This window comes from Notamacropus eugenii, chromosome 4 (assembly GCF_028372415.1).
Source record: "Notamacropus eugenii isolate mMacEug1 chromosome 4, mMacEug1.pri_v2, whole genome shotgun sequence".
NCBI classification, from domain to species: domain Eukaryota; kingdom Metazoa; phylum Chordata; class Mammalia; order Diprotodontia; family Macropodidae; genus Notamacropus; species Notamacropus eugenii.
In genome coordinates, this window is record NC_092875.1 from 137637405 (window position 1) to 137657481 (window position 20077).

Below are 20077 nucleotides of genomic sequence, written 5' to 3' on the forward strand. Positions count from 1 at the left end.
TATGTGTGTGTGTGTGTGCAGACACAGCACACATATATGCACACACATGGATGTGTACATATCTATATGTGTATATGCACAATTTTACATACATATGTGCACATTTCCACTATGCACCATATACATATATAAATGTATGCACACATGCACATATGTATATGATATACCTATATATTCCATACACATATGAACATACACATAGGAATTTATTTTCATACATTTTTACATACACATACTTATGCACATATAGATGTATATTTCTTTCATTCATGATTTAACTAGTGTTAATAATTATTAAAGAAAAAAGGATAAAACCTGAAGATAGCTATAATCCATTTGATGATAAGGAAGAAATAAACATTTATATAATGCCTACTATATGCCTGACACTATGCTAAGTACTTTAAAAATTATCTCATTTAATAAATCTCTATAAGATAAGTACTGTTATTATCCCCTATTTTACAGCTGAGGAAACTGAGGTAAATAAATTTTAAGTAACTTTACCACAGTTGCACAGACAGTAATTGTCTGGGGTTAGATTTGAACTTAAGTGCACCTGACTCCAGGCCCAGTGCTATATCCACTTGGCTCCTAACAGTCTTTATTGCAAGACAATATTATAGAAAGTTGTCACATAGAAATCATCTGGTGGTTGGGAATTTAATTAATTAAATTAATTGAGAATTTATTTCTAAATATGTATTTTCTGCATTAAGACAAGAAATGATAAGCCTTTCCCAAATAAGGATTTCCCTTTAAACAACAGAATAAAGGCCATTTTTATCCTTAATTATAAAAAAATGATGAAATGTATGCTTATATTTCTATCAAAACCTTTTTTTTTTTTGCTCTACAAATCTTTATGACTAACACTGTGCTGTTTCTACATGATATTAGAGGATTGATCAAATTTGTTCTTGGAGTTTTCTATCCTGTTACTCTGTATCTATATGAGTCTAAAGAAATGCTGAAAAACATTGAGTGAATTCAAACTATATCTACACACAGTATGAATTAGAAATATAATATTGTGCATATATTTATATGTATATGTATTTCACAGATAAAACACAGGGGGTACCAGAGTTTTTGGACTCCAGCCTTGAACAGGTTCACTCTTGATCTAGTCAGATAGGCAGACAGCTTCGAAGGGGTTAATAATCCTACTTTATTCTAGTCTAGTCTTTTCAAGAGGGAGCTGTTGATAATGGGAGGCCCAGCTCCTCCAGTGTTCCCTAAACACCCTTCTCACAGGGGCCAGTTTGAATGGGAGGCAACTACCTCTACATTTTGATGGGGGTCAGTCAAGACAGGCACAGCTTGTACATTCCCCTATATCCTCTCAAGCCTCAATGGGGGCCAGTTGAGATATGTACATACATTTTTCTATTCAATACCCAAATCCCAAATGAGTTCGTCCATGAGTTCCCCTATGGTTCCCTATGGATTCACTTATTTGGTTCCAACTCACTGACTAGTACCCGATTGTTTTATAGGGCAATGGACAAAGAAGGCATCTTGCCAGCAAATGGCCTCACAGATTAACTTTAGCAATATTGTCACTCTTCACAGGTGTTGTAAATATCACATTATGTCACCCCATATCTCATTGTGCAGCCTCAGTAAGACTATCTATCACTATGATCCTAGGAATTACTTTATAGGATCCTGGGGCTAATCTGGAAGTCATTATCTAACACTTGGATACTAGACATTGCCATGGCCATGGATCCTAATGAACTAAACTCTAAAAAGATAACATAATCCTCCTTACATACAGTATGTATACATGTATGTGCAATAGAGGACGGCTAGGTGACACAGTGGATAGAGCACTGGAATTGTAATCAGTAAGATTCGTCTTCTGGGGTCCAAAGAATCAAAGATGACTGATAAAACTGAACAACGACAAATATGCAACATCTAAGTATGGCTTTGTCTATTTATTTACTTGTTAATGTTTATCTAGGGACAAATTCTTCTATCACCACCATGATTAAATTTAATTTTTTCATTTTAATGATTAGTTAATTGTTATATTTATGGATGAAGTCACTTCTTTGAAAAGCAGTTGTATTAAATTAGGTTCACTAGAGTTCTACATGAAAACAATTATCTCTACATCCTTAATCATTACTAAAACATGCCGAGATGTGAGATACATTAAGAGAGTTTAGCCTTCAACTGGGGACCTTTAAAAATATTTGTTTTTATTATTGCTATTTTGTTATTATTTATTGTTGTTACATTAAAAAGTTCATGACTTGTTCCCCGTCTCCCACGTAAGTCTTTCTTTTGGAATTCGTGAAAGTACAAATAATCCTTAACACTATTGGGTATTTATATAGATAGCTATGTTTTTTAATTTAGTAATTCAGATAAAGTGCTGAGGTCCACTAAATTATAAGCCACCTTTTTAACTGTCTTCATTTCAGGTCTGAAAAAGTAAGTGAACAGATGGTTATTTCCTTGATAAGCAACATCATTTCAAATAATCACCCTATTCGGTTTCTACTATATGAGATCTTTTTTTTTCATTCATTCCACAATCACTAATTTCTTGTTGTTGTTCAGTTATTTTAATCATCTTTGACTTTTTGTGACCCCATTTGGGTTTTTCTTTGCAAAGGTATGGAAATGGTTCTTTCTCCAGCTCATTTTATGGATGAGGCAATTGAGGCAAACAGGGTTAAGTGGCTTGCCCAGGGTCACATAATTAATAAGTGTCTGAATATAGATTGAAACTCAGGTCTTCCTGACTTCAGATCTGGCCCTCTATCCATTTACCTGTCCATGAATATTTTTTTCTGATGCTTTAATCACCCCAGAGCAAAAGTCTTCAGTTCCCTGATTTCATAATCCAGCAGATTATTAGAGTTATATAAATTCACTGCCAGGGGTTCAATTGCAATTTTAGTCTTTCACCCTCTAAAATATCATATTCTCCCTAGTGTTGATAAATTTGTCATACAGTTTTCCATGAAATGTTTAAGTATATAGACCCAATTTCTTTTGTCCACAGAAGAATTTTCTTGACTTAAATATAAGTCCAATTTGTTTTAAGAACAAGTTTCCTATCGATTTTTTTACAATAATGGTCTATATTCCACCCAAGAAGTATATCAGGATTGCTACTTTTTTATATTGTTCTTATAAATAGCTGACTAATTACATAATAAAATCCCTCTCCTACTGCTTAACTCTAATGGCTTTTTCTGCTAAGTCATAATTCAAGGATTCTATAATTCAGAGCAATTTATTATATCTGTAGTGTGGTGAATTTAGATTCATAATACTGAAATGAGTTCTTTAAATTTTTTAGTTTGTACATGGGATGTTCAAATAATTTTTTGGCTCTCCTGGCAGATATCCAACTTACTACTTGGGAAGAATTCTTTATTTTTTTTTAAGTTTGTAATGGAGAAGTAGAAAGTTTCCTTGAGCTGTGGTTTGGCAAATTGTAAGAATTTATTCTCAATGCCCCATTACTTTTGTGAAAAATTTCTACTGTCAGAATTGAGAAAAAAAGAATAATGTGTACAGTTTCTAGCAAGAATATACGTGTTGAATTCACTGTGTAAATTCTCAAGGGAGAAATACAAATGTGTCACTTATAGGTCAAATCGTGACAGATAAAAGGATTATCTTTAAATTAATTTTAGGTTTTTCTGACTATCAGTAAATTAATTTTTATTTTCAAATAAGTGTCTTATTTTTTTTGCTTTTTATACAATAATCACTAATTTTTTTAATCTTTTCTACCCCACCATGTAAATAAAACACATTTTTCTAACAAAGTGTAAAAATACTTGTAGCATTACTGTACTTTGACCCTATTCTCTCATGGTTAAGTTAGTTACATTTTACCACTTTCTCAGTGGTTTTTAAAGCTCAGGTGAGTGTGTGAAGAACTTCTTTTACCTGCCATTTTCTAGATATTGATTGATGGTGTACCCCCAGTTTTAGGGTAAAATTCTCTTTAACCATAGTTCCATTTAGCTATTTACATCCCACTAGCTTTTATAACTGTATAGGTAACGTAATTATTTTCATTTTATATATCAGAAAACCAAGGTTCAGTGTAGTATAGGGACTTGCACTATGACTACACTTTAAATACAAGAGGTGAGATTTTAAAACTAAGCTTTTCTTGTATCAATATCTCTAAAATTTCAGCCCCCCTTTTTATATCATTTTAAATTGATAGGTAAACAATGCAAGATATGGACATTTAATAAATAGAATCAAAATAGAGAAAGAAAAGTAAGTTGGAAATATCTATAATAAATAATGATGCAAAAATGTTAAATGAAATATTAACAATGAGACCACAGTCTTCAACATATCACAAAAATTATGCAGAACGACAAGGTGAGCTTTATACTGGGAATGTGGGACTGGTTCACTATTAGGAAAACTATAAACATAGAGCTTATCAATAATATATACAACTAAAAATTTATTATATCAATCAATGCAAGAAAGGTTTTTGATAAGATACAATAACCATTTCTGAAAAAATACTGGAAAACAGGAATAAATCGGTCTTTCTTAAATCTAAGTATTATTTATCCAAAATGAAGAATCTATATTATTGCTAATACAGATTAATCAAAGCTTTTTGAATAAGATCAAAGGTAAAGGAAAGATGTCCAATGGTACTAGTAATAGTAATATAGTGGTAGAAATGTTGACTATATCAATAGGACACGAAAAAGAAATCGAGAATAAAGATAAGGCAAAAAGAAAACAAAACTATCTCTTTTCACAAATAATACCCTTGGATATTCCTAGAGTCAATCAAAAAAGTGTGAAGAAGAGGATCTAGTAGTACTCAATTCCAAAATATACCAAAAAAGCAGCAATATTCAAAGCAATTGTATAAAGGTTAAGGAAGAGCAAAGTTGATCAATGAAGCACACAATATACAGAAGTTAACAAGCACAGTAGTTTAGCGTTTGATGAATCCAGAGATGCCAGATATCAAGACAAGAGTTCAGCTTTTAATCTCCCACTCCCCAAAACACACTTTTGGGAAAACTGGAAAGTCGTGTGGCAGAACCTGGGCATAGTCAAACAACTCACACTTTATGTGATGATAAGTTCTAATTATCTAAATGATACATAAAGTATGGCATCGTAAGAAAAACTGGGGGAGCAAAGAAGTCATTTCTTTTCAAATCTATGGACAGGGAAAAGTTCCATGACTAAACAACAGATAGGATCCCAAAAGATAAAAACAATTCTGTTTCCATAAATTTTTTAAAAAATGCATCACAAGCAAAACCAACAAAGCTAACATTAGAAGAGAATTAAGTACGTGGTGAAGAGATCTTTGTAAAGTTTCTTTGATAAAGGTGTCATTTCAAACACATATGGGGAACTAATTGAAATTAATAAGAATAAAAAAAATTCCCTCAATTGGTAAATGGAAAAGGATATGAACAGGCAGTTTTCAGTGAACGAAATCCAAGTTATCCATTACTATATAGAAAAAATGCTCTAAATCAACAATCATCAGAAAAATGGCTATTAAAACAAAACTGATATACCACCTCATGACCCATAGAATTGTCAAAGCTGACCAAAAAAAAGGAAAATAACAAATGCTTGAAGGGTTATGGGAAAACAGACATATTAATGCAATCTTGGTGGAGTTTTGTACTGGTTCAGCCATTCTGGAAACCAGTGTGGAACTACATGCAAAAAGCTATTAAACTTTGACCCCATACCACTACAAGGATTCTTCCCAAAAGAGATCAGTGAAAAAGAGAAAAGACACCATATGTAAAGAACTTCTGTTAGATGTTCTTTTCCTATTGTTTACTACTACAATCAGTTGAGGAATAGATGAACAAACTAAAGTATATGAATGTGATGGGATAGTATTGTGCTATAAGATATGAAAATTATAGTTTTGGATAATCCTGGGAAGACTTGGATGAACTGATGCAGAATGAAGTGACCAGAACCAGGAGGATAAATAATAAAATAACAGAATTTAAAAAGTAGATTTCTATTCATGTCTTCTTTTTGTTAACAGCAAGGAAGAATTCAAACCTTTAAAACAGACATTCAAATAGCATGGCTGTTATATCTAAATTATCAAATCAAGTGAGAGGTAAATCAAACATAATGTGTTTCAGATGCTTCCAGATATGATATTTTGTAAGCAAACATAACTCTCTTTTTTAATATAACTGCCTCTTGATGAATTATTTCATTAAAGTATGTAAAATTCCAGAAAATTCATATGCGTGTTTGCAGATGCTCCTTTAAATTGCAAAGAAATCATTTTTTCCCGTTCCTAATCATGCCTATGTTACAAACTTATGACTAGTGGCACCCTTACATGGAAAATACATGAAGTTCAATTCACCAACAAAATATGAAATAAAGATGAATTTGAGGTAGAATTTTAGCAATGTAGTACATAACTGCTTGACAAGATACATCATTCCCAATTACTATCTTATCCGTCCAATTCATTTGTACATGGAAGTTTCAAGTTACCTAAAATTTTCTGCACAAATTTGTATACAAAACATGATCAAACAGAGGAAAGAGGCAAATTTTTGACATGTTAAAGGAGAATTACTTGATGACTGCCAACATTTATATTAAAAGTAGCCATAAAGCTACTTTTTTTTTTTTTTAAGTAACTATAGTGTCCATACATATGGTAGTGAAATTCTTGTCTGTGCTGGTTATAGTTATTACCCCAGGGTCTTCCATGGCACTGATTAGGTCTGTTGCTATTTGTCCAACCCTATGAAAACCCTTTGTTATCTTGCAACCAATTATCTCGTTCCTTTGATTACCACTAAATCTAATATTCCACTCTTCAACCATCAGAGGGGAGTCTGCTGGGTGTTTCAAATATTCTTGATAGTCTTTATCATGTTCTGTGAATTGACTGGCAAACATCCCTTCAAAATTTGAAATAGCATCAGGAGTGTCAGTCATTCTGAGAATATCAATGGCTTAGGCCTGCTACTATATTTAGTTGCCATTTTTCAGTAAAGAAATTAAATCTGGGAGTCAGAAGCCCCAATTTACTGTCTCAGTTTTTCATATTTTTTGCTGAAATGTAAAGGAAGGGATAGAGACAGGTGCCTGCAAATAGGACTAGGACAGTGACACTGCTGTGGTCAGCCCTGATCAGCCCTACTTTGCCTCATCCCTGTTGGACCTAGGGCCTAGACCAAGCAATCAATCATGCAGGACTGGACTTCTTTCTCACTGATCCTGTTTCTTCAGCATCTTGGTTCTACAATAACAACATTTTTGAGAAAACAATACACTTTAAAAGATATCCCTAAACCAAATCACACCAACGAGAACTACAAAGGGCTCAGGATTAAATATAATGCTCATCTCCTAATTGAGAGGTGATACACACACGCACACACATGCACATATACACAAACATGTATACATATATATGTATACACACACATATATATATATATATACACATATATTTATATATTAACATGTCCAGTGCAATAATTTGTTTTGCTTAACTATTCTTGTTGTAACAAAGATTTTGTTCTTCTAACTTTCTTACTTGAGGTGTTCAGTGGGGTAGAGAAAAAATAGATCATAGTTTTTTAAAATATAAATTTTAAATAAGAAATGTATCTAGGGTCAGATTCTTTTTCCAATTACAGGAAATGAGAGAATACGTGAAAAAACTAAGAAATTTTAAGCAATAGATATGAGCTGAATGTTCTCATGTTGTATTACATTGATTTTCTCAATATAGTAATTAAAGTAAATATTTATTTATATAACACTATGTGCCAAAAGCTGTACTAAGTGCTTTACAACTATTATATCATTTAATCTTCACAAAACACTGGGAGATAGATACTATTATTATTGACATTTTACAAATGAAGAAACTGAGGCAGACAGGTTATGTCACTTGCACAGAGCCACACAGCTAGATTTAAAATGAAATATTTCCAGTTCCAAACCCAAAGCTCTATCCACTGTGCTATGTAGTTGCCTCAGAGCAGGAGGTCGAATTCATCTTGTGGAAATGAGAGTTGTTTTTGGACTTGAAAGGAGAGTAGGAAAACCTTTTTGCACTGTCACTGTCAAGAATGAGATTGAATAAATATGGATAGAGTACAATAATTTTTAATAGCAATAAATACTGATCTAAAATTATGATGAAAGGCGCAAAACTTTATTGGCTACTTTTTTTCCAGCATTGCTCAGTGACCATAAAATAGTAATGCTGAAATGCAATTATATGAATTGCTCAGGAATGAGGGTTCTCATCTAAGAAATGACCTAAAGTCAGTATGGCAAGGGATTCCATGGTGTTAGCAAATCAAACATTAATTTGGCAAATCATGAAATCATCCTTAAGGATGGAACCAAGTGAAGTCAGAACTATGTTATATGGAAGTGGAGAGAATAGATAAGAAACAAGAAATGGGATGCTCTGGTGAGGAAAAAATGAGAGCAGGAGTGCTATGAAGACTAATATTTTAAGTAAGGAAGTTTTAAATGATGATTTCAAATGTTCAAATCTTGAAATTAGTGAAATTTTTTAACATGATAAGGTCTAATGTTAGAGCAAGGTGCTCTCTAATTGAAATAGGAAGAGAAAGGAAGTTGCTGAATTTGTGGTAGTTGAAGAATTATGTGATCAGATTATTCAAACGACACTTTAGTGTGAATTCTGGAATTTCCAAAGATAATTCAAATGTCACACATCTGAAGTGGAAAGGAACCTACAAGGTCTTCTAGGTCAAAATATTGACTTTAGAATTGTACACTTAGAGACTCACAGAGTATCAATGGCTATATAAGCAATGTGTCAGATATGTGGTGCAAACACTGCTCCCTTAACTCTAAATCCTCCTTTATTTTCCATGTACTGTACTGATGATGTTAGAGCATCAAATGGAAAGAAAACCCATGAAACAGTATGAAAAGAAAATTGAGGAAATTGGGTATGGAGAAAAATAAGTAAATGACAGCAACAAAGGTGGGAAAAAGTTTTCATAAGTCACATAGAGATATTTAAAGAGAGATGATCTGGAAGTAGCAATAGACTGAAAAAAAAAAGATCCTCATCACTTCTCTTGACTTGGTGAGTTGGAATTGGGGGGAGTGTGCAGTACAAAGAACTGAAAGGTATATGATATATCAAAGTTAAAAAAAAAAAAGAAAGAAACAGTTGTCAGTTGATTGAAGAAGGTGGAAGAAATATTGATGACTTCTAGGGAAGTGTTTGAGAACTTGTAAGCACTTATCAACTCAAAAGATAAATTTCTATGTGGCAAAATGGCAGGCAGAAGGTAAGATGATCTGGGTGGGTGACTGAATGGTATGTGATGATAAAGTACTGTTAAGAGTCTGGAGCATTCCATGAGCAAAGTGTTCTTATTCACACTTATTCCACTCATTAGAGAAAATGAGAAAATAATAGCCAGCAGAAAACAAGGTGAGTTGGATAGGCAACTGAATGACATGTGATGTATGATTTGATATGTGGAGCCAGCTATATAGGGATCAGGAAGTAGACCTTAGAAGTAAAGATCAGATCATGGTAAGGGGGAATGATAGAAGTGAGAAAAAGGTCAGGTACAGGTATTGAAGGACCTGCAAAGAATCTTAAATGCATGTTTCCTGACAAGATGTTTTGAAAGTATTCAATCTCTGAATCTAGATTTGGCTCACTGCCTTCCTAGTTACTAGCAGAGACAATAATTATTTAGGTCTTGCTTTTTATATTGCTGTACTCATTTAGTCATAAGTTAAGTTACAATGAGTACTATTGATATGTTATGCCCTTAATCAATGATAGAAGAGGCAAAAATCCCTATTTTTCTTATATTTAATTAAGATTCTTATATTTATTTATATAAACCTTAAAAACTTTTATCACAGAATGTCAGAATTGGAACGAACTTCAACTGCTTTCTATTTTAACCCATATATGAAAGAAACAAATCCTCACCAAAAACTAAGTGCATGTCTAGAATCAGCTTGAAACATTCATCATACAACAAACTCTTAACTTTCCCCCAAGACCTATAAGATTTTTTGGCTACTATTGTAGCGCCAATGCAATATTCACAGTACCTATGGTGGCCATGAATATTCTGGTACAATTCTGAATCGGAAATACTGCAGACTCATCACATGGAAGACACAACCAAAAGATTTATTCAGACCAAAGAAAGCCAAATCCATCACAATGGATCCACGATAACAATGCAGAGGACAATAACATCCCTGAACATTCCCCCTGCTAGGCTTCCCACAAATTAGCTCCATTCAACAAAATCACAAACAAGTTCTTTCACTCACACCATCCAGTAGCCTGCATCCTTCCTAGCTCTGACTAATCTCATGATTAACTTCCCCTCAGCTCTGCTCTAGCTCGACTTCTTCCTGTTCCACCCTTCCAGTATCATCCATTCAGCAAACTTCTCCCACCAGAGGCTTCATGTGACTCAGACTTCCAAGTGACCCTGGCAGGTCACATGGGTCTATTAACGAATGGGAAAGCAGTTCCCATTTAAATTACCATCACCATTATGCAGCACACACCTTGTAAATAAACATCCTTGCCCAATATATACAGATAGGCAAATATTCTACTGCTTACAGTCCTAAAGAGATTCTTCTGGACATTTAAAGGTCAAATGACTTGCCAAGCATAACACTGTATGAGTTAGAGGCAAGGCTTGAACACAGGTTTCCTTAAATATTAAATGAACTTTCCAGAAACTGACTTGTGGATTTTATTTGTTATGTTAAAATTTTGACATTCACTATTGCCAAATAATTTTGTAAATAAAACAAAACAAGAGTTTTCCTTCTCTGCAATGACAAATGTATTTACCATTTTAGATACTAAGTGACAAATGAAAATATATACTTTCCTCTTAATCCAACCATTTGATCCAATCAAATACTGTATCTTTCCTAAATAATCATCCTACCTGAAAATGAAGTGGATTGTCTAGTGTTATATTACACTACAGGTTCAAAGTATAAGCTGCAAAAACCATTTGTAGGGATTTTGTAGGAAACTTGAAAAGTTTTCGTGTCATTCTGTTCTTTCTTTTTAGTGATTAGGTGAACAGGGACTTTGTTTTCAGGTTGACATTAATGCTCAGTTTGTTAAAGAATCCAAGATAATAGCATAATACTGTTAGAAACTTGTTTTGTGTGTCATTTCTGCGATCTTGCATCCACTGAGAATAATATTTTGAAGATTTAAGATATTCTGAATCCCTCCATTCTACTTATGGTAGGTGTTAGTCATCACATAGGCCTCATCACAGAGAAGCTTTAATTAAGAACACTTGGTAGCTCAAGGTCTTTGAATTTTGTTTCACCTCTACATCTGGCAGACTCATTTATGTACATTCTTGGTATTCATGTGTGTTTCTGTATATGTATGTATGTGTGAGTGTGTATGTGTGTGATAGAGAAATATAGACAGAGAGACAGAAGTTTACCAATCTTTATACATATGTATGTGTGTATATGTGTATGTGTGTGTGTATATACATATATACACATATATAAAGAGAGTCAGTCTCAGAAACTCTGCTATGTAATTTTAATGAAGCAATTTCTTTATCAATTTCAGTAATATTGCACATCATATTGTAATTTTGGGAAGCATACCCAAGGGCTCTTTTTGATTTAAATTGCTTTCTAAATGTATTCCCTTGTAACAATAACTTACAATACATTATGTGACATGTCCAAGGTTATTGATTCAAAATGAAGAATTCTGTGAGAATATATTAATACTATTTTAATGGACTCAAAAAATGTGCAAATAATTAGACCTCTTCAAAAACATTCCTTCATAGTAGTGAATATATTACTTTTTAAAAAAGAGTTATCTAAAATAGAATTAGGAAAATAATATTCCAATGAAAAAATGTTTTTAATTTCAAACTTTGTTCTAGAGAAATAAAAAAGTGTAGTATGCATCAGTCTAGAACAGGGGGTTTATTTTTTCTGTGTAGTCAAAGCACATATTTTTCTAGATTTTTTTTTGTTGTGTATGAAATCTTTGATTAGATTTCAACTTATTCAAAGGCAGGAACCATATCTTTTACTTTATTTTCTTTTCTTGTCATGTGTAGCAATTCATTGCTAAAGGGTACATGTTCTATATACCAATTAGTTGATTAATAAAATGAAATTTAGTACCTCAAACCCTCCCTAACCAATATTAACTTATAACCTTTGATAAAGAACCTTTATTCTTTTCCTTTTTTCCTTCGTTATTTCCAGATTTAAGTGAAAGAGATTTGAGTTGGCTATAAACTCGTGAGCTTCAAAAGGTTGGAAGATTGAACCACCAGAATCTCATCCAGCAGTAGTGTTGATTTCAGCTTCTTTGGCTATCCAGGCAAGCATTTATTACCAGAGTAATAGCTTGTGGACCAAATCCATTGGTAGTTCAGATCAATTACCATTTAGATTAATAATCACTTTTACCATATTTGAATGTGAAAGTGGTAATTTGAATATGAAGGAAATACTGCATTAATTCTGAGCCTACTCTGCATAGGGACTGAAATGGCATGTGGAAGAGGGAGACCTAGCTATTGTGGGGAAATATTTTTAGTTTCCTTCCTATTATATCATCAAATATTCCTTATAGAAGTTAACTAATATTATCTCATTAATAGAACTGTGGCATTAATTACAGAAGAACCTTCACTCAAGAATCAAGGGTACCCTTAAAATTTCTAGGGGATACCTAACCAAGCAGCTTAGCTTTGAAATATTGAGTCCAGAGAAATTATTACACTGAATTCAGTAATATGGCTAAGAATTTATTTAACGAACTGTAAATATAACAGTTAAATTTTAATAAAAATTCCATAATAAGGTAGAAAAACAAGACCGTACTGTCCTTATCTCCTAAAGAGAAAATCATTGTCTCTTTCTCCATAGATACTAAAATGGTCTTCAAGTGTCAAGTGAAGAAATGAACTAATTCTGCAAATGGTTCTGACCAAAATATTAAAGGTACGCTAATATATAGAAAATCAAAGTATCATTTTTTATTGCATAAATTATTGAAAAGATGACTACAGATTGTTGGTAAATAAAAGGGATTCCTATCTCATTATCTATTAATTTATATAGTTCCCAGCAATTTTCTCACTACCCTACCATGCTGCATTCACTTCCAGCATTATCGTCACTGCTCTCCCCACTCCCATTGAAACCTTTTCCTCTTTTCCTGGGTTTCATACCTGTGATAAGTAAAGTTTTCCCTTTAAATAAAACTGTTATGATGTTCCTCATCTTCTCTACAACTTGTTTCCCTCATTGTCTCTATTAACATGTACTCTTCTTCAAATAGAATTTGTATTTATTGAAGACAAGGGTTGCATGCTTGTTTTTGAATCTGTGATGCTTAGAAGTAGTGTGCATAATTTAAATTATGACCACATGAACATAAACAAGTGATGACTCCTAGGTCAACTGGAATGATGAAAAAATGACTATAAGTTATGAAAGTGGATTGAGCACTTTTGTAAAGACTTTGAATAGCAGTGGTGATAAAAGTTTGCATGGTTACATGGAATGTATGGTTAAATTTAAGTCAGAGGAACTGGCATTAAATCACATCTTTGTTACTTGCTTCATCTGAGATCTTGGGCAAATCAGTAAATCCCTCTGGGCCAGAATCTTCATCTGTAAAATGAAAGGCAGGGTGATACACTGACTAAGACCTTGGACATCAGAAAAATCCTTACTCGAATTCTGTCTTGGAAACTTTCTATGTGACCTATACCAAAGCATTGGATATAACTGTGCTTCCTTTTACTTACAGGTAAAAAGAGTAACTTCGACTTAATGGTCATTAAAGTCCAATCTAGTTCTTAATCTATCATAAGATAGGTTGTGTGTGTGTGTGCATGTGTGTGTGTATGATTTTCTTATATAAAATGACTGCCCTCCTAGAGAACATAAATGACTAGCACATGGACATACAGCTGGTATTAGAACTCAGGTGTTGCATAGCAATATTTTGGAATACATTTTTGTTGTCTGCTTTACCTTTGCCTTCTTCTCTATGATAGTTGTAATTGTTAGATTTAGCCATTTATTAAAATCATAATTTATTAATAGACAATTTGATTTCATCAGAAATGTACAGGAAAAATCCTTGCTGGAGGCCACAGAATTAGAATGAAATTGTTATCCATTTTATTTCTCTTTTTTTTCTTTTTAAGCTCTCTCTCTATATATACATTGATATTAATTATATTTTCACATTAGTCATGTGAAGAAGAATTAGAACCAATGGGAGGAACCACAAGAAAGAAACAAAAACAAACAAACAAAAAAAACAAAAAAAAATGAGAATAATATGCTTTGATCTACATTCAGATTCCATAGCTCTTTCTCTGGATGTGGATATCATTTCCATCCTGAGCTTTTTGGAGTTATCTTAGATCCTTGAATTGCTTAAAGAGTTAAGTATTTCAAAGTCAGTCATCTGACAATGTGACTGTTACTGTTATAAAGTTCTCCCAGTTCTGCTCTCTTCACTCAGCATCAGTTCATACAAGACTTTCCAGAATTTTCTGAAATCCACTTGTTCGTCATTTCTTACAGCACAATAGTATTTCATTACATTCATATTCCACAACTTTTTCTGCCATTCCCCAATTGATGGTCATCCCCTCAATTTCCATTTCTTAGCCAAAACAAGAAGAGATGCTGTAAGTATTTTTGTATATGTGGATCCTTTTCCCATTTTTTTGATCTCTTTGGGACAGAACCCTAGAAATGGTATTGTTAAGTCAAAATGTATGCACATTTTTATAGCACTTCATGCAGAGTTCCAAATTACTCTCCAAAAGAGTTGGATCAGCTCAAAGATTCACCAACAGTGAATTACTGTTCTAATTTTTCCACATCCTCTTCAACATTTATATTTTTCCTGTTTTGTCATGTTAGCCAATCTGACAGGTGTGATATGGTAATTCAGACTTGTTTTTATTTGCATCTCTCTCATGAATAGTGATTTAGAGCATTTTTTCATATGACTCTAGATAACTTCAATTGCTTCCTCTGAAAATGTCTTGTTCACTTCCTTTGACCATTTATCAATTGGGAAATGACTTGTATTCTTGTAAATTGGCCTCAGTTTTCTCTGTATTTTAGAAACAAGGCCTTTATCACATACACTAGTTGTAAAAATTCTTTCCCAGTTTTCACCTTCCCTCCTAATTTTGGTTGCAATGGCTTTCTTTGTGTAAAAACTTTTCAATTTTATGTAATCAAAATTATGCACTTTGAATTTCACAGTGTTCTCTATCTCTTGTTTGGTAATAAATTCCTCCATTCGCCATTAACCTGACAGATAAAGTATTCCTTGCTCTGCTAATTTGTTTATAGTATCAGCCTTTATTCATAAATCGTATACCCATTTGAACTTTATGTTGGTATATGGTGTCAGGTGTTGATCTCTGCCCAGTTTCTGTCATACCATTTTCCAGTTTTCAGAACAGATTTCTTAAATTAATTAATTTATTTTTAGTTTTCAACATTTATTTCCACAAGATTTTGAGTTCCAAATTTTCTCTCCATCTCTCCCCTCCCCCCACCCTAAGACACCATGCATTCTGATAACCCCTTCCACCAATCTGCCTTCTCTTCTATCACACCCTTCCCTTGCCTTATCCCCATATTCTCTCTTTTCTTGTTGGGCAAGGTAGATTTCTATACCCCATTACCTGTATTCCTTATTTCCCAGTTGCATGCAAAAGTAGATCTCAACATTCCTTCCTAAATCTTTGAGTTTCAACTTCTCTCTCTTCCTTCTTCCTCATACATCCCTAAAGTGAAGGCAAGCAATTTAATATAGTCAATATATGTGTAGTTATACAAAAGACTTCCTTAATAGCCATGTTGTGAAAGACTTTTTTTCCCTCCATCCAATCCTGTCCCCCATTTATTCTGTTCTCTCTTTTGTCCTTGTCCCTCCTCAAAAGTGTTTACTTCTAATTACTCCCTCCTACCATTTTTTATCTGTTCTATCATCCCCACCCACAGACCACTATCCACTTCTTCCCTACTTTCCTGTAATGTAAGATAATTTTTCATACCAAATTGAGTGTGCATATTATTCCTTCCTTAAGCCAAATATAATGAGTAAACTTCACTTTGTCCCGTCTCACTTTCCCCCTTTTCCCTTCCATCAAAAAATTTTTTCTTGCCTCTTTTACCAGAGAGAATTTTCCCCAATCTATTTCTCCCTTTCTCTTCCCAATATATTCCTCTCACACCCTGTAATTTTATTTTTTAGATATTGTCCCTTCCTATTCAACACACCCTGTGACCTCTCTCTATGTGTATATAATCCCTCCAACTACCTAAATACTGAGATAAGTCTCAAGATTTACAAATACTGTCTTTCCATATAAGAATATAAACAGTTCAATGTCAGTAAGTCCCTTATGATTTTTCTTTACTGTTTACCTTTTCATGCTTCTCTTCATTCTTGTCTTTCAAAGTGAAATTTTCCTTTCAGCTCTGGTCTTTTCACCAAGAATGCTTGAAAATCCTCTACTTCACTGAATGACCATTTCCCCCTGAAGTATTATACCCAGTATTATACTACTACTGCTGAGTAGATGATTCTTGGTTTTAATATTAGTTCTTTCGACTTCTGGAATATCATATTCCAAACCATTGGATCTCTTATTATAGAAGCTGCTAGATCTTGTGTTATCCTGATTGTATTTCAACAATGCTCAAATTGCTTGTTTTTGGCTGCTTGCAGTATTTTCTCCTTCACCTGGGAACTCTGAAATCTGGCTACAATATTCCTAAGAGTTTTTCTTTTCTGATCTCTTTCTGGAGGTGATTGGTGGATTCTTTCAGTATTTATTTTACCCTCTGTTTCCAGAATATCAGGGCAGTTTTCCTTGATAATTTCATGAAAGAAGATGTCTAAGATTTTGTTTTCATCATGGCTTTCAGGTAGCCCCATAATTTTTCAGTTGTCTCTCCTGGATCTATTTTCTAGGTCAGTTGTTTTTCAGATTAGATATTTCACATTGTCTTCAATTTTTTTTCATTCATTTGGTTTTGTTCTGTAATTTCTTGGTTTCTCATAAAGTAATTAGCTTCCATTTGCTCTATTCTAATTTTGAAAGAACTATTTTCTTCAGTGAACTTTTGAACCTCCTTTTCTATTTGGCTAATTCTGCTTTTTAAAGCATTCTTCTCTTCATTGACTTTTTGATCTCTTTTGCTATTTGGGTTAGTTCATTTTTAAAGATGTTATTTTATTCAGCATTTTTTTGAGTCTTCTTGAGGAAGCTGTTGACTCCCTTTCATGGTTTTCCTGCATCACTCTCATTTCTCTTCCCAATTTTTCCTCCACCTCTCTTACTTGATTTTCAAAATCTCTTTTGAGCTGTTCCATACCCTGAGGCTACTGCAAATTTATTTTGGAGGTTTTGGATACAAAAAGATCAAGGAAAATACGTGTTCACCAAGAAAGTATCCTTCTATAGTCTTATTTTTTTTTCTCTTTTTTGGACATTTTCCCAGCCACTTAATTGACTTCTGAGTACTTTGTCAAGTGGAGGGTATATTCTAGGGACCTGTAAGTTCTCAGTTCCTCCAAGGTGGCACAGTCAAGGGAGAGGATTTTACTCTTCTCTTGGCCTGCACTCTGGTCTGGTGGTAACCACAAGCTTTTCTGTCCAGGATCTGTGAGTAGGATTCCCTCACCACAACTGCCTCCAGCTTCACCTCTCCAGTGCTCCCCCTCAACCCAGGGCTGCCACTCATGGTTGAGATTCACATCAGCAGCTTGATCCCTCCAGGGTCTTTAGGCTGAGATCTTCAAAATTGGACACTGTAGCAGCCTAGGGCTGGGGCTACATCAGTACCCTGTTCCCTTCTCATCTCAGGTGAAAGAGCTTTCTCACTCACCTTTGAAGCTGTCTTTGGCATTTGTGGGTTGAGGAATCTGGGAACTGCAGCTGCTACCTGTGATTCGGTGTCCTGGAGCCTGCTCTGGTCCTTTCATTTTTGCCTTGCACAACCAAGGCTGGGCTGTGCTCTATGGGCTGTGCTCAGCTCTGAGCCTGGTGTTATAGCCCTTTCCTGTTGGCCTTCCTTGCTGGCTTGGGCTGGAAATCTCTTTCCCTCTGTTGTTTTGTGGCTTCTGCTGCTCTAAAATTTGTTTAGAGTCATTTTTGCAGGTCTTTTATGGGCTTTGGGGGGAGAGCTACAGCAGGTCTGTCCTTCTACTCTGCTATCTTGGCTCTGTCCCTTTAGTGGCAGTTTTGGTCATTTATTGAGTTGTTCTCCCAGAAGTTCAAGTCTTTGTGTTTATCAGAAAGTACGTTACTTTAGTCATTGACTACTGTGTCTTGTGTATCTAATCTATTCCACTGATGCAGCACCCTATTTCTTAGCCAGTACCCAGAAGTTTTGAAGGCTGCTGCTTTATAATACAATTTAGCATCTATCTGGTACAGCTAGGTCCTCTTCCCTTGCATTTCTTTTCATTAATTCCCTTGATATTCTAGACCTTTTGTTCCTCCAGATGAATTTTGTGATTATTTTCTCTAGTTCTCTAAAATAATTTTGGTAGTTGGGTATGGCACTGAATAAATACGTTAAATTACTTAGAATTATCATTCTTATTATATTAGCTAGGCCTACCCTTGGGCAATTGATAACTTTCTAATTAGTTAGGTTTGACTTTATTTTTGTGAAAATTTTTTTGTAATTGTGTTTATACAATTTCTGGGTTTGTTTTGGCAGATAGATGCCCAAATATTTTACAATGTCTACAGTAACTTTAACTGGAATTTCTCTCTCTTTCTGTTGGGTTTCGTTAGTAATATATAGAAATGCTCGTGATTTATGTGGCTTTATTTTACATCTCGCAACTTTGCTAAAGTTGTTTATTATTACAAGTACGTTTTTACTTGATTCTTTGGAATTCTCCAAGTATACCATCATATCATCTGCAAAGAGTGATATCTTTGATTCTTCTTTGCTTATTCTAATTCCTTCAATTTCTTTTTCTTTTATCGTTAAAGCTAACATTTCTAGTAGAATATTGAAGAGCAGTGATTATAATGGACATCCTTTTTCACACCTGATCTTAGTTGAAGTGTATCTATCTTACCTCCATTGTATATAATGATTGCTGATGGTTATTGATAGATGCTGTCTATCATTTTAAGGAATACTCCATCTATTCCTATGCTTTATGTTTGTAATAGGAATAGGTATTTTATTTTGTCAAAAGTCTTTTTCTACATCAATTGTGATAATCATATTATTTGTTAGCTTTGTTAATATGGTCAGTTACATTGATATTTTCCTAATATTGAACTGACCCTACATTCCTAGTATAAATCCTAACTGGACATAATATTTTATCCTCGAGATAAGTTGCTATAACCTCTTAGAGATATTTTATTTAAGAGTTTTGTATCTATATTCATTAGGGAAATTGGTCTATCCTTTTCTTTCTCTTTTGGCTTTTCCCATTTTAGGTATCAGTACCTTATTTGTATCATAAAAAAAAAAAAAAAAAAAAAAAAAAAAAAAAAAAAAAAACTTTGGTCAAATTATTTATTTGTCTATTTTTCCAAATAGTTTCTATAAATGTTCTTTAAATGTTTGGTAAAATTCACTTGTAAGTCTCTCCTTCCCTGGAGATTTTTTCATAGGGGGTTCATTGATGGTTTGTTCAATTTCTTCTTCTTAAGTGAGATTATTGAAGTATTTTATTTCTTCTTCTTTTAATCTGGGCAAGGTACTGTGTAATCCTAACTGTGGTTCTGTAGTATTTATATTGTTTCTTTCTGGCTGCTTGCAGCATTTTCTCTTTGACATGATAAGTCTGGAATTTGGCTGAAATATTCCTTGGCATTTTTAATTTGAATCTCTTTCAGGAGGTGATCAGTGTGTTCTTTTGTCAACTATCTTACCTTCTGATTCTAGGACCTCAGGGAAATTTCCTTGATATTTTCCTGAAAGATACTGTCCAGGCTCTTTTTTTTTTTTTCTTGAC

General features: G+C 33.7%; 1 pseudogene; it reads right to left on the reverse strand.

The window, feature by feature from the left end:
- Positions 1-6586: 6586 nt before the first annotated feature.
- On the reverse strand, positions 6587-6978 carry LOC140502347 (RNA guanine-N7 methyltransferase-activating subunit-like protein; annotated as a pseudogene).
- Between the last annotated feature and the right edge of the window lie 13099 nt (positions 6979-20077).